This window comes from Diabrotica virgifera, chromosome 3 (genome assembly GCF_917563875.1).
Source record: "Diabrotica virgifera virgifera chromosome 3, PGI_DIABVI_V3a".
NCBI classification, from domain to species: domain Eukaryota; kingdom Metazoa; phylum Arthropoda; class Insecta; order Coleoptera; family Chrysomelidae; genus Diabrotica; species Diabrotica virgifera.
This window is the reverse complement of record NC_065445.1, coordinates 244,265,419-244,281,954: the sequence shown is the minus strand read 5'-3', so window position 1 is coordinate 244,281,954 and position 16,536 is coordinate 244,265,419. Positions and strand designations below refer to the sequence as shown.

Below are 16,536 nucleotides of genomic sequence, written 5' to 3'. Positions count from 1 at the left end.
GGTGCACAAATTTCACTTTATTTTTTTTTAAGATGTTACTGCCATAAGAATGCCACATGTTTATTTTCAATAAAAATTCTCTAAGAGTTTTCGATATATGAAAAAAAAATCGATTTTCATTTTGTAACTTCAAAGGGCTGTAATTTTTTTTGTGTGCACTATTGTATATAGGTAAGTGAGGTTTAATCAATCCATTTTTGACCCCAGAATCTCTGGTATAATTTATGACCAATCTTTTCGGGACACCCTGTATATTTCTTTGCATAGATTTACTTTAGAGATGTAATAATATCTAATAAACGCAATATTGATTAAATAAAAAATAAAAAAAGTAAAGATTGGTTGGTATGGGATTCGAACCAGGATTATCCACGTCCGAAGACAAACGACCAGTTCTCGTCGCCCTCCGCTCGAACTGTCAAACCATCTAAAATACTCGACGACAGAGTAGGATAGTGACGTCGTCGATACTCCCCTTGAATTAGAAAGAGACTACCGACCATTTATCTCTGTCGCAACCGTCACCCATTTTAAGATCGTAAGGCGCAATCTAGAGTATTATATATCTATGGATATCTACACACATAATGAACATGAGTGCAGAATTTGGTTAACTTAGATAGTCAAACTGCAGGGAAAAAAAATGAAGAGTTTAGATAAAGTCTTGTTTTTGCTCTCCTGAAAAGTTTATGATTTTGGAATTATGGCACTAACGAAGTTGGGGTGCGATATGAAAGTAGTTGATGGTTATCAATAAACAGAAGCACATGTGACTTTTTTATTTTTAAACTTGTCATCATAACCAGTGCTGCAAAGGAAATTATTGTAGTTGAGAAGGTGTGTTTCCTGTGTCTGATTCTTGTAAAAGTTTTTGAAATTAAGCTGAGATCAACAAATGATACAGAATTAATAAAGCAACTTAATGAAGAATGTGAACTTCATCAGAGAAAAGCAGATGGTGCCAGACATGGCATGAAATCTGACACATAGATAGGTAAACAGCCACTGCATGTATTCAACATTTACCACTAGTGTTTCTGTCTTTTATACATGTAATAGTCGGGCGTGCGACTTTTCCCCAACACACCTCTACCTTATCGGCAGAGTCTACGAGAAGTGTACGGTAAATTGAAGCTGCAATTACAAAGAAACAAATATGTATGTCTTTGTACTCACTTATCACGCTTAACGAATTACGGGATCTGGATTTCAATGCATATTTTTTTTATAATTCTCGTATCAAAGTTACACGTGAAGTTAGTCGTATTGATGACAGTTGGGGAAACGTCTGCGACCCGTAATAGTCAACACATAAGCTGTTTATGACTACATCAACCAATGGCTGCATTCACCAGAAATAATCGGTTTAAGTTTCAACTGAACAGCTGTGTTTCAGCGCTTTAAAACTACGTTCAGTCTGGTGAATGGTATTTTCCGTTTGACACTTTCATAGTTGGTTTTGTTTTGTGTTCTCGCATGTTTTATGAATTATGAACTTAACAAGTAAAGGTGGCTATCAGTGGCTATCCGGTATGTATTATTTATCTATGGTGGCTATGACTTAACCTAAAACGAGATTCGTTGTTTTTGTTTATTTTTATATCGTGCTATCGTTCAACGATAACTTGGACGTGTCTTACACAAATTTAATTCAAAAATGGATAATATAATACTACCTTTATTGTTGTTTGATAATGACATGGACAAGAAATAATTTTTAGTGCTGCTGGCTGTCCTGGACTTGGCAGAACCATTGGATGATGATGAAGTATTCCCACCATACATAAATAATAATTGTCACGAGAAATATGAATTATGTTGAAAATATTGTTCCTCAATACACAGATTTACAATTTCGTTAGCGTACACAATTATGTATCTCGTAAGTTTCAATTACTTTATAATTAAAGCCATTGTAAAAGTAAATATTTTCAAATCAGCGCGCCATTACAATATATTTCTTAAACACGTTCAAGATTGAAGCGATGCAAATACTACGTTCAATAAAATGGCGACCGCTTCGTCAACACGTTGAAGTTTAGCCTAAATTGACATGACATTCACCCGAAAAATCTTAAACAGTTTCAAAGCGCTGACATAGCGCACTGGTCTGGTGAACGCACCCATTGAACTGTCAATACTGATGGAATGGCCCCATGGTACAATAAAGTTTCATGGTACAATTTTGCGCATGACATTTGACAGTTCAAGGTCAAGCGTGTGACGTAGCAAAGATCCCTGTGAGCCATTATTTGTAATGGTAGTTACTATTATATAGTGGATTATTTTGCAAAATTCTTATAATTACTTCGTTTTTAGCGATCTTTTTCCTTTTTTTGGATAGTATATGTGTTATAGTTTGTATAGACTAATTTTTTAAGAACATTACTCGTTAGTATCTAGTTTTGCTTTCGTGTATTTGTTTGTTTTTGTGTTTGGTGTTTGTTGCTATTTCAAAATGCGCTGTGCAGTTGCTTGTTGCAATAGTGACAATAAAGATAAAACTTTAAGGTTTCATACGTTTCCTAAAGATAGTGTGGCCAGGAAATTGTGGATAATAGCCTGTTGTAGACAGGATAATTTTAATTGCAATACTGCAAGAATTTGTTCCAAACATTTCAAAACTGAAGACTTCCAAAGAAACCTACAACAGGAACTTTTAAATTATGAATCCAAAAAGGGTCCAAAACTCAAACCTGAGGCAGTACCTACACTGTATCTACCTAAAACTAAATCAGCTACCCTTTCAGCCATCCAAAAGAAACGGGCACAAAGAGCTGAACATAGAGAGTCCAAAAAGATTGTTGAGCAACTTCTGACTACTTCTGAGTCAACAACGTAAGTCTACATCTTTATATTTTATTATTAGATTTTATATAAAAAACCAATAAATTCTTCTGTCTAGAAAGAAAAAGTACATTTTTCTTTTTAGTAGGTACCATGTTTTACATTATTCTAAAAGAATGTTACGTATCTTTCTAATAAAATGATAAAAACATCTCACAGCAGAGGCATCAGAGCCCACTGCATGATGGTGGCTGACATCAATTCACTACTCATTTTAGTCTTAATAAAAAAATATGTGTTATTTTTTCAGCCAACTCCAAGTTCGAGTTCAGGAAGAACACTGTAGCCAAGCAGATATTAAAGATGTACCATCTACATCTAATTCAATAGGGTATGTTGTTTGTTTTTTCCAGTTGCAACTAGACTGTTTTCTAAAATTTATTTAAAAAAATATGCACACTAATACCAGTGTTTATATAGTAATAGTTGGTCAACGCAATGGGTAAATTTGTTTGATTCTAATAATTGAAACATTCACCACCATTTCTGTCAGGATTGCAATGTGACACATTAACTAAAATATGCAAAATGCATATACACAAAGTTGTATACCACCCTATTCATAACACACAAACTTGCACACATATTAAGAAAAATAAATATATGAAAGAATATATTTAGTACTCTAAGCTCTACATTATACATATTATAATGGCATGATATCATTAATTCAATTTCTAAATCTATTCTTCCATATTTCTCTTAATTCCATATTTTTAAACGCTTTTATTTAGTTCAATAGTTTGCGTCAAATCTTTAGATGTTAATTTGACTGCCTTTTATCCAATGCAAATGAATGAAAATTTGCAGACAATAGCATTCACGGGAACAATACACGAATAATCAATAAAAATTTTTTTATGTTTATTAACTGTTTAAATAAAAAAACGATTTTAATGGAAAATGCTTAAATTCTCTTGTTTTTTACAATGTAAAAACTTGAAACTTTGACGGATTGTAGCTAATGATATGAACTATACATAATTTCACTTTTTACGTTAATTGTTTATGTTATGCTTCATAAATAAACAATAAAGTTTAAAATTTTTTGCCGATTCCGACTACTTTTCATGTTAGTACATTATATGTTTTATACATATTTTAATAAACATGACGATATATTTTAATGTTTAAAAAGTGTAAGACTAAAAGTAAAAAATAAAAAATATGAAAAAAAAAATTTAAGAAACGCTTTTCTTTAGTTTCGAGTGACTAAAATTAAAAATATTATAAAAAAGATCAACTAAAAAGCAAAAAATAAAAAAAAACTGAAAAAATCTAACATTCGTTAAAGAAAAGCATGGGGCAAAAACCGTTTATTCGATGAAGACGCGCCACGCTTTTCTTTAACGAATGTGTTAGATTTTTTCAGTTTTTTTTTTATTTTTTGCTTTTTAGTTGATTTTTTTTATATTTTTAATTTTAGTCACCAGAAACTAAAGAAAAGCGTTTCTTAAAAATTTTTTTTCATATTGTTTTATTCTTAATATGTATCTCAATTAGAATCAAACAAATTTATGTGTTGTGTTGACCAGCTTTTACTATATAAACAATGCTAATACACTTAATTTTTTAGGGTAAACACTGATCCTACCAATCAGGCTTTGGAACTTATACATTTGAGAGAACAAAATAAACTTTTAAACCAACAAGTGAATGAACTACTTAAAACTAAATCAGCAGTAGAGAGACTATTCACACCAATACAACTGAAACGTCTGCAAAATCCAAAAGTCCGTACTGTATGGTCTGTGGAAGAAATATCTCAAGCCATAACAATATATTCAGCTGGTAGTAAAGCCTACCGTTTACTATTAAAAAAAGGATATCCCTTGCCTGCTGTTTCAACGTTGAGAACTTGGACAAGAAAAATTAAAATCATGCCGGGAGTTATAAAACCTGTAATTAATATTATAAAGAGGTCAGACTTGACAGATTGGCAGAAAGTTTGTGTACTGTCATTCGACGAAATGAAAGTACGAAGAGCCTATGTCTTCGACAAAGCTAATGACGAGCTCTTGAAACCCTACAATTATGTGCAGGTTGCCATGTTGAGAGGTTTGTTGGATTCATGGAAGCAACCTATATTTTTTGATTTTGATAGAAAAATGGATAAAGAGCTTCTGTTTAAAATCATTGAAATTGTCGAAGATGCAGGTTTTTATGTATCGGCTATTGTTAGTGATCTAGGAGGAGGAAATAGGGGATTACACAATAGCCTTGAAATAAGTCCAGAAGAACCTTATTTTGCAGGTCCAACGAATCACATAGTACATGTACTGTGTGATACGCCGCACCTCTTAAAATTGATAAGAAACAATTTTTTGGATCATGGGTTTATAATTAATGGGCAGGAGGTCAATAAAGATATTCTATTTAAATTGTTACAATTAACATCACAGTCAGATCTTCGTATAACATATAAACTGACACGAGAAATGTTAGAAGTAAGTGGAGCCCAAAGACAAAAAGTAAAGTATGCTGCTAAACTGTTTTCGAACACCATTGCGCAAGCAATTAACAGATGTGGAACTCTGGGTTATTTTGACAAAGAAAACTGGATGGAGTGTGCCAACTTTTTCAAATTGGTAATTTTTTTTAATATCTGTCTCTTTTTGTAACCCTCATATTTTTGAGAAGGTTGTACCTATATATATTTTTTTTTCTCCGTTCAAGAATCAAACTCATCTAGGGAGCTCGGTAAAAGAAGTATAAAAAAAATAATATTTTGACCATTTTTGACTTATGCTCTTTTTACCGAGCACCCTAGAATATACGTATTGTTATATCTTATTCAAATTTTCAATTGTTAATACTTAACAATAATTTTTTAATAGTCATTTATTAATTAAATAATTCTAGCTTTATATAAGACACATAATACCGATGATTTGTTTTTTTTTTGCTCACCACACTTGTCTTTTTCATTTAAGTAAAAATGTCTCTTCTGTTTTTCTTTGTTGACTTAAGAGGAATCGACTTTAATTTTCTTTTCATATAACTTGTTTCTTTTAAGGTAAATGACTGGTTTGATTGCCTCAATGTAAGAGTGCCTTACCCTGACAGCAGAGACCGCATGCAAGGTTTTGGACTAAAACCTGAAGTGCAGTATGACATAATTGACAGAATGAGTAATTCCATAGCCCATTTATCTGTTAAAGGAAAACATTCACTGATGCCTTTCCAAAAGGGTGAGTTGTAATTTATAAACTAATAAATTTCTCTTTTAATGCACTATTGAGAAAAAAGCGTGATGTTGCCATTAATTGTTTTCCTATATTTAACACAATCATTCTTTGTTTTAGGAATAATACAGACCAGTACTGCGCTAAAAAATTTATATGCAGAAATGAGGGAAAAGTTTAATGTAAAATATATTTTAACGTATAATTTAAATCAAGATGTTCTTGAAAATTTTTTTTCCTCAATTAGACGACGAGGTGGCCTACACGATCATCCTGACCCTATAGAATTTAGGTGCAGGATGAAAAATTATATTTTAGGTAAAAATGAAGGAGCCTTAACAGATGCAGGCAATACAGAGACCGATACAGTCAATGAGGGACCTGTCCAAAATTTAGGCGAAATTATTTTAAGTGGAGAATTTTTAGCTGATTTGGCTGAATCATTTGATGGTCCAGATCCATTTGATGTTCCAGATCCAGTCATTACAACTACCGAGCTGGATCAGCTAAAATATGATGCTGTAGAACACCTAAGTGGATATATTTGCCATAAATTGAAACTGCCTTTATCAACGGATACTTCCCATTTTACATGGACAGACCAGGTTTCCGAGGGAGGTTTAAAAAAGCCACCAGAAGAAATGGTTACAAAAACAGTTGAACTGGAGAGAATTTTCAACCAGATTCATGGAAATGGGCTTAAACCTGGAAAGAATTTCTTAAAAAGGCTATTAACATCAGCAAATGATGTTGATTGTGATGATAAAATAAAGACACTTTTTTTTAGGTCACGAATGTATTTTAGAATTAAGGAATTGAATCTTAATTTAAAGGACAGTAAGACAAAAACCAAAAGAAAAATTTCAAAAATTTTAAAGTAATGCTTGTTTTCTTCTTCTTAATGTGCTGTGACGAATGTTGGTGATCATCATCATTAATCTTTATTTGATTTGCAGCAGTGCAGAAAAGTTGCATAGATATTGTGTTGAACCAGGTTCTGAGGTTCTTTAACCAGGATGTTCTTCTTCTTGGACCTTGCTTTCCAAATATTTTTCCTCATAGGATGGCTTGTAGGAGGGCATATATGGATTCATTTCACATAATGTATCCAAAGTATTTTAACTTTCCAGATTTGATGGTGGTCACTGGTCACTACCTCTTTGTTCTTTTTCATTCTTCGGAGGACCTCCTCATTTGTGACCCGGTCAGCCACGGAATTTTAAATATTCTCTGGTACAGCCACATCTCAGATGCTTCCAATTTTCTGCACTTATCTTCGATCAAGGTCCACAATTCAACACCATAAAAAAGGACAGAAAAAACGTAACATCGCAGTATTCTCACTTTCATGCCAAGCGAGGGTTTGTGTCTCTTAAAGAAGGTCCCCCCCCCCCATTCAGTTGAAGGTGGATCTAGCCTTTCTGATGTGTGCTCTTATCTCTTGGTTGTTGGTCCATTTTTCAATTATGGTGCCAAGGTAATTGTAGTGCATCACTCTTTCTACAGGGGTTTAGTTGATGTTGTGTTATCTATCTTTTTCTTGCTAATGATCATAAGTTTTGTCTTCTTTACGTTTATATTCAGTCCATATTGTTAACCGGAATACATGATTTTGTTCATAAGGACTTACAGGTTTTCTAGGTTGTCCGAAAATACTATGGTGTCATCTGCATACCTGATGTTATTTAGCCAAATTTATATTGGAATCGCTAAATTACAATATATCTTTTTAGAATTTGTTTAATTGTAAGAGAAATAATTTTAATATTCCATATTGCATGAAGTTGAATGATTCTGGTTTTAGTGAGCCACAATCAATTGTTCACACACAGTCGTCACAATCCCTGTTCTTGCTGTCTATACAAATGGAGTCATAGAGCCATAGTCAGTCACACACAACCATATTCACTCCTTACCTATTAAAATTTGTGACATTAGACCTCTGTGGCTGATTTTGATAAATTTCTGAACAAAAGTAATTTTCTATGACAATTTAAGAGTCTTTGCTCATATACAAATCGGGTGATAAATCATATATTTCTTATTATTATTCCATCAATTCTTTTTGCTATTCCTAAAATTTTTGAGGGTTCAGTAACTGAATTTTTGACAGTTAATCTGAAGAGCCAGCTTCATACTGGTCAGCATGGTTTCCTGCCTGATTGTTTAACTTCTACTAATCTACTAGTTATTACCCTGATTACATTATAAATGCATTGGAATTTCTCGGATGGGTACGTTTATACTGACTTGTCTAAAGAATTTGAAAGGGTAGATCATTGCCTTTTATTGCATAAACTGAAATTTTTTGGAGTGTGTGGCAAACTTCTTTACTGATTGAAAAGTTATATGCAAGACTGATCTTTGTGTGTCAAACTGAAGGGTTTTACTTCAACTGAATACTTTCCTCTGGAGTGGTCCAAGATGCCAATTTGGTACCTATTCGCTTTGCAGCTTTTGTTGATGATGCTATCAGATCATTGACTGATTGTGAAGTCTTTGGCATATGCACATGACATAAAATTATTTCGAATTATTCTAGATCTATATCATTCTGATTATTGTATGTATTTGGTTACAGAAATTATTGGGAAGTTTTGCGAATTGGTGTGTTAATATCAAATTAACTAATTGTGACAAATTTCAGGTGATCCTTTTGTGTTGATCTCTTGAGCCTATGGTATTTCATTATTATTAAAATAATAAATTAATGTATTATGAAATAAAGTTCCTTTAAAAATTTATTTTTTATTTCCTAAAATACAATAATAGAAGTAGAAATCCACCAGACATCCGATGAATGTTAAATAATCATCGGTGGGTGTTTGGCAGCTCGACATTTGGACCAAACTAGAATGTGCTTAGTACTAAAACGAATTTCCATTGGACTCGCTACCTACTACTGTCATTAGAAAAACCCGAAGGTATCACGGTTGGAACATATATTTCGTAAAAAAGTTATCTAGGCTCACAAATCAACCAAAGTGATGCAGTAACTGCAGAAATTAACAGATGTATATATCTAGCAAATAGAAAGTACTATGGATTAAAGAAACAACATCAAACATAGTCACAAAAAAAACAAAAATATTGATATACAGAACTCTAATCAAGCCCGTCCTCACTAGTCAAAAAGATGGACAATGACAAAAAGTGATTAAGAACGGTTAAGCTGTTTTGGACGTACAATCCTCGAGACGGTAGAAGCTATAATTTGAGCCTCGTATGGGTAGGTCTATAAAAATAAACAGATGGCTAGGCCACAGAGAGAATTAAATTAAGAATACGAAATTGGAAAACCAAGGCGAAGGAGTAGAAGCTAATTTTAGGACAGGCCAAGATCCACCATGGGTTGTAGAGCCAATGATGATGATGATATGTCTTCCATTTTGTAGATTAACGAAGACCCAGAATTCTTTATTATAAACAGTTATCATTTAAACGTAGTGTTAAAGGCTATTCACCGCTGTTGATGAATATCTGTCTCATGTATATCTGAATTGAGTAGTAATTCTCTATGATTGTTAGAAGAATGTTAGTTGAATAATGAATGGAAATTTTACTATGTATTCGTTTTTATTTATTTTTATATAGTTTATGTTTAACGAATGTAATAATGTAGAAATTTACATGAATAAATCTATCTAGTTTTTAATTTTCCTTCGAACGTATATTTAAACAAAACCAAGATAATTTTAACTGTCAAAATTATAAAAGATTTCATATAATACATTGTGTAATATTGCATGACATCGCTGTGCTCATATTCGATGGCCAGCTAGCTCATCCGATCTAAATAAAGTTTACTTTATAATTATTTATTTCGATTTTGTGTTTAGTTTATTATATAGCTACAAATTTTGAGTACTTAAATTATAAAGTGATCATTACCAAATTAAGAAGTGGGATACCCTGTATTTGAAAATAATTTTAAAATTTGTAGCTATACTTAACCCATTTTTATGAGGATATTCCTTTTTTTGTATCTTTAAACAATTGGAATATCGAACTCTGGAGTACCACTTGATCAACCTGTATGTATAATAAACAAATAATAATTAAAAAATGTTTTATAATGGATATCTATGCTAAGAAAATAACAAGTTTCTAAAATATCAGTTTCAAAACCTCGGTAAAATAACTACCCGAAAATCAACAAAATTAAATTAGCTACAAAATATTTTTTATTATTACATATTATAATAACACAACTTTATCATTTCTTTATAATTACTATAATTAAATTAGCCAAATTATATTAAAAAAATATAATTAAAAAGTCCCCTATAAAACTACGTTCAAATATTGCGTGAAGAAAGATCTTTACTACGTCATGCGCGAAAGCGAACGATTTTGGAATATTACGTGCCATACCTGCCGAAAGTTTATTGTACCATGGAATGGCCCCGTCTCATTCAAACAGTGAAGCGAGATTGCGGCCAACATACAAGAGAGGGGTCCTAGAGAGAGACAGGGAATGCCAGGGAAAATTGGCTATAACTACCACCTGAGTTGTCAGATGTGATTTTATAAATCCCCCACTTAGAAACTGAAATTCCCTCAAATTGAAACTCAAATCCCCCAAATTTAAATTTGTGACATATTTTAATAAACTAGTAGTCAAATTAATGTAGGGAACAGTAATCCAAAATTATACTACTTATCAACAGAGGGCCCTGGAAATACACCCATACCTCGCTTTACGGCCTAGATACGTTCCACGAAACATGGCCGCAAAGCGAAATGCCGTATATCGAATAAATTATTCTAATACAAATTCATAAAAATTTAATGGAGTCGGTTCCAAATTTGTTACATGGTTTGTTGTTAAAAATGCATTTTATCTGTTTATTTTATTTAAATCAAAAATACATACAAAAAAGCACATACACTGGTATATAAAATAATAATAGATTCCAAAAACCAAAAATAATCTACAAACTCCAAGCTTTCTTGTTGTATCTCCATATAACGGGTAAATGATTTTTATTTAGTCCAGTAATGGGCCTTGGATTTTTGGACAAATTAGAAGTGGTTTTAACTTAAAATCACCAGTTGCATTTGCACCAAGTAGCAAAGTTATTCGTTCTTTAGACCATTTACCAAAGCAGATTTTTCGGTTTTTGAAATGTACGTGCGATCAGGCATGTGCTTCCAACAAAGTCCTGTTTTGTCTATGTTAAACACTTGTTCAAGTTTATAACCACATTATTCTATAATTCCCTTTAAAATGTTAAGATATTCCTTAGATGCGCCCTCATCTCATTTTATTTTCAAATTATGCATAAACAAGTAGAAATAGAAAAGAGTGTGCATCGAGATTGCGTTTGCTCGAGAATGACAACATGGGCCCGTTATAGCGAAACATTTTAGGCCGTAAATCGAAACCATGCCGTAACTGAACAGGGCCGTTATAGCTAAATGCTGTATACAGAGCAGCCATATAGCGAGGTATGGGTGTAATTCATAGGTCCTATCATCTTCAATTATATGAGATTGTGTGTGTGTGTGTGTGAAAATGGCTTGGATGCGAGTCCGTTAGCCACAGATTTTTATTTTATTTTTACCTCAATTTATTAGTTTTGTTATATTTATACGTATTATTATATGAGATTATACTGTAACAAAAGAATTAATCACCAACCACAAATAACAGCTCCAAACGGGTCCACCTCAACGTAAGCCAAGATTGTTCTAGCGAGCGCATGATATTGATGGAACTGGTGGGGAGATATGTGCGGCAGATGGAAGTTGGCACAATAGCTAGAGGTGGCGAAGTCTAGAATACTAGAGAATGACGTTATTATATATTTAAATAGCAAATCGCGGTGTGAAGAGTTAGTCAGTAAAATAAATTCGTCTGTAGGTACAGTTATTTAAATAAAATAAAGTCATATATACATACGAACCGCTAGTTTCATTGTAATTAAAAGTTATTACAGTAAAAACCGCTACAATAAATATACAGCTCTATGTATATTCGTAAATTTAATTTATCATGACTTCCTAAAATCCTCCCATAATTGTCTCCCCCAAAAAATCCCCAAACCATTTCTGCTTAGAAAAATTCCCCTAGACGCTTTCAAATTACTCCAAAATTGTGGGAAAATACCCAAATCTGGCAACCCTCACTACCAGTATCAATTTTTTGTTTACGAAAGATGACGATTATCTTCCATCCTTCCCTGACTACGCTATCTTATCCTGGCCACATTAAATTCGCTTCATGTCCATTCCATCGGTATTGACAGTCTGTTGACCTGAACACATTCAAACCAAATATCAACAAAAAATGTGACAATAACATTGTGAAAAAGTTATTCCTATTTATAGCACTTTTTAAATGTAGGACTTAAAATTCTGCAAGCAAACTAAGAGAGTCATTAATATTCAGCTCAGCAGGTGCTATTCTTCAAGATGAAATTCTATCAACAAGGGATACCTATATCTATGTGTATTCTGATACAATGTGACTGAGCTATATCCTGAAAAACCAGAAATATGCCCAATACCTCTGCAAAAAAGTATATAATTAATGTGTTCTACCAGTACTTACATATGGAGCACAGATATGGACCTTCAAAAATGAAAATATGGCCAAAACTCATATAGATGCTGGGTATCAAGCTATGTGATAGAAAGAAAAATACAAGGATCAGAAATAAAATTGTATAAATAACATGTGTGAAACTAACCTATAAATCGTGCACATGCTTGTCATTTTTGTCTGTAATAATTTTTGTATTTTTGTGTGTTTTGAACTAAAATTGAAACAAAAAAGTTGTTGGATCTTGAATTTATAGTGTACTTGTAATCCTGTTATAATTTTTCCGAGTGGAAATATCATTTTTTATAGTTTTATTTAACGGCAAATAAATTGAGATTAGAATGCCACTGAAATGTGAAAAATGCCGTCTTAATAGTGCTGATGATAAAAAAGCGGCCCGTTGCGATAGCTGTGGTGTTTATTTCCATTTGGAAGAAAAATGTTCTAGTTTGTGTGCCAGTGAACAGTGGGCTATTGTAGTTCAAAAACGTTCATTGATCTTCTTTTGTGATGATTGTAAATCTGCATTCAAGAAAGTTCCCCAATTAATTAATAAATTAGCTGCTCTTGAGAAAAAAGTTTCTTCCTTGGTGGATAAGATTGCCAATTTGGAAAAGGAAGTTCAAGTTTTAAAAAATTCAGGCGCTAGTTCGATAAACTCAGACACAGTATCCTATGAAGTTCAGGACGGTATTACTAGAGCAAACAACTTAATGGTGTATAATGTTAAAGAGTCTTCTAGTACCAATTTGCAAGAAAGGATTGATAGAGATAAAGCCAGTTTGGAACCTATCCTTCATGGACTAGGTATAAATTCTAATGTTGTGCTTAAAGTAATACAAGTTGGCAAAATAAATCATGGTAGATCCAGGCCTATTAAAGTTGTTACAAATAATTCTTATGTAATAAAAGATGCAATGAAATCTAAAAATAAACTTACCAAAGGAGTTAAAATTAGTTACGATAACAATAAATTTCAGCAAGACCAGCTAAAAATGGTTCAGTCTGAACTTCAGACAAGAAAAGATAATGGTGAACTTGATATTTCTATTAAATATATCCGTGGTATGCCAACAATTGTGAAAAAAGCTCCAAAAAACTGAAACGTTCTCCTTTATTACTTTATTACCAGAATGTTGGTGGGATCTGTACAAAGCTAGTTAAGCTACGTAACGCTATTGCACATTGTGTATATGATGTTATTATTTTGGTCGAGTCATGGTTGACAGATAATTTTACTGATCATGAGCTTTGTTTCAACAATTATAGTGTTTTCAGAGCTGATAGAAACTTAAATACTAGTTCAAAGAATAGAGGTGGTGGAGTTTTAATTTTAGTTAATAGTAAGTTTAAATCTACTCATCTTACCACTCACTTTATTAATGTTGAACATCTGTTTGTTTCTTTGTCAAGCCATAACGAAACTGTTATTATTGGAGCTGTTTACATTCCACCATCATCAAATCAGGATATTTATGTGGATCATTGCTCTGCAGTAGAGTTTATTGTTGAAAACAACCCTAATAGTAGCTTATATCTTTTTGGAGACTATAATCTTCCACAAGCAACTTGGAATTATTCTACTGAAGATGGTCTTTCTGTCTCTTGCCCTGCAGAATATCCTGCATTAACAGTTTGTGAAAGTTTTTCATATATGAATTTAAGGCAGGCCAATGTAGTTGCAAATCAGCATGGATTATTACTTGACTTATGTTTTTGTAATGATGATGCTCTGGAATCAATTACTGTTGACACAGTGGTGGACACTTTATTGTCAAACAATTCCCACCATGTTGCACTTTCATGTGAATTAATTGTTAGTGATATTAATCCTTTGTCTTGCGATATTCTGTATTATGATTTTAAGAATGCTGATTATACAGCTTTAAATGATTATTTTGCTCCAATTAATTGGGAGTATTTCTTAGCTAATGATGATATTAACATTAGCATTGAAATTTTTTATCAGATTCTAAAAATAGCATTAGATTTGTTTGTACCTATTAGAAGATACAAACCATCTGTATATCCTCGTTGGTTCTCATCTGAACTTAAAAAGTTGATATCTTGTAAGAAGGCAGCTCATGCTAAGTTTAAAAATACTAACTCAGCTGGTGATTATTCAAACTTTTCTAATCTTCGAGCTCAGTGTAAAACTTTGACAAGAACATGTTATGATAATTATATTTCTAGTACTGATCTGAAGGTTAGTGAAAATACAAAATACTTCTGGAATCACATTAACTCATTGAAACAAGATCACGGTATCCCCAATAAAATGCATTATAATGGTACAATTGCTGAAAGTGATACAGACATTAGTAATTTATTTGCTACTCATTTCTCTAGTGTTTATAAAAATGATAATATAGATGTGTCAAATATGCAATACAATATTTTTAGGCAGCCTGACATTCCATTTATACAATTTTCCCTAAGCGAAGTTTATGAAGGAATTAGCTCTTTAAAAGGTAAACTGGTTAGTGGTCCGGATGGTATCCCTGCGTATTTTTTGATAAATTGTAAATGTAGTCTTTCCAAACCACTAAATTATTTATTTAATTCATCGTTTTACAACAATTTCCTGTTAAATGACGGGATAGTTTTATTACCCCTCAATTCAAAAATGGTCTGAAAAATGATATTGCTAATTATCGTCCCGTAGTATTACTTTCTGCAATACCTAAATTATTTGAACTGTTGTTATATAAACCCTTGTCATGGTATTGTAAAAATATTCTGATCGAACAACAGCATGGTTTTACGAGTGGTAAGTCTACCAACACAAACTTACTGCTTTATCAACATTGTATCACTTGTGCCTTTGAAAAGAGGTGCCAAGTTGATTCGATTTACACTGACTTTTCGAAGGCATTTGATACAGTGAACCATGATTTACTCTTACAAAAACTCGTTAAAATCGGATTTCCACACTATTTAGTGAATTGGTTGGAAAGTTACCTACAATGCAGGATTCAGTATGTGAAAATAAAAAAATTTACTTTGATTCCTATAAAAGCAAGTTCTGGCGTCCCACAGGGATCAGATTTGGCACCCTTACTATTTAATATTTTCATTAACGATGTAGCTTCATGTTTTAACTATTGTAAGTTTTTATTATTTGCTGATGACCTGAAATTATTTATGGAAATTTCTGAATTATCTGACTGTTTCAAGTTACAAGATGATTTAAATTACTTTATTAATTGGGCTACCAATAATGCCATGTCTTTAAAGCCACGCAAATGTTTTACAATAACTTTCTCGAGATCAACAAATCCTGTAAATTTTGTTTATAATATTAATTCTGTTCCTTTAGAGAAAATTAGTGAAATCAAGGATCTAGGAGTAATTTTTGACAGTTCTTTGACATTTGTCTCACACTTAAGATCTATTACTAGTAGAGCTTTGAAAACTTTAGGATTTATAACTAGAAACTCTAGAGAATTTTCTGTTTCTACATTCAGGACTTTGTATTTATCTTTAGTACGCAGCATCCTATTGTATGTTTCACCAGTGTGGTCACCTCATTATCGATCACATATTTTATCTTTGGAAGCAGTCCAGAATAGGTTTTTGAGAACTTGTCGGTGGAGATTACATATGCCTCAATTTTCTTCTTATCAGAGAATAAATAATCATTTAAAGTTGTTGTCTATTGAAAAAACTTTAATTATTAATGATCTTTTATTTCTTCATAAAATCTTGGAGGGTAATATAACTTGCCCGGATTTGTTGGAGCTAATCAACTTTAAATTAAACACTATAAATATTAGAGATAAACCATTATTCTCAATTAGTTTTCATTATACCAACTACGGATATAATAGTCCTATACCTAGATTTCATAGACTGGGTAATGAAATTAATAAAACTACAGTACAGATCTGCTGGGAGTTAGTCAAACCAGGTTTAAGAACCAACTGAGGGAGTATTTAATGTAATATGTTATTGTGA

At 32.3% G+C, this 16,536-nt stretch overlaps 1 protein-coding gene across 1 annotated transcript in view; it reads right to left on the bottom strand.

Annotated features, from left to right (window-relative positions):
* The window catches only part of LOC114336740 (zinc finger protein 260-like), a 30,706-nt gene that overhangs the window by 13,068 nt on the left and 1,102 nt on the right, over positions 1-16,536 (bottom strand). The gene's annotated exons all lie outside the window — the stretch shown is intronic.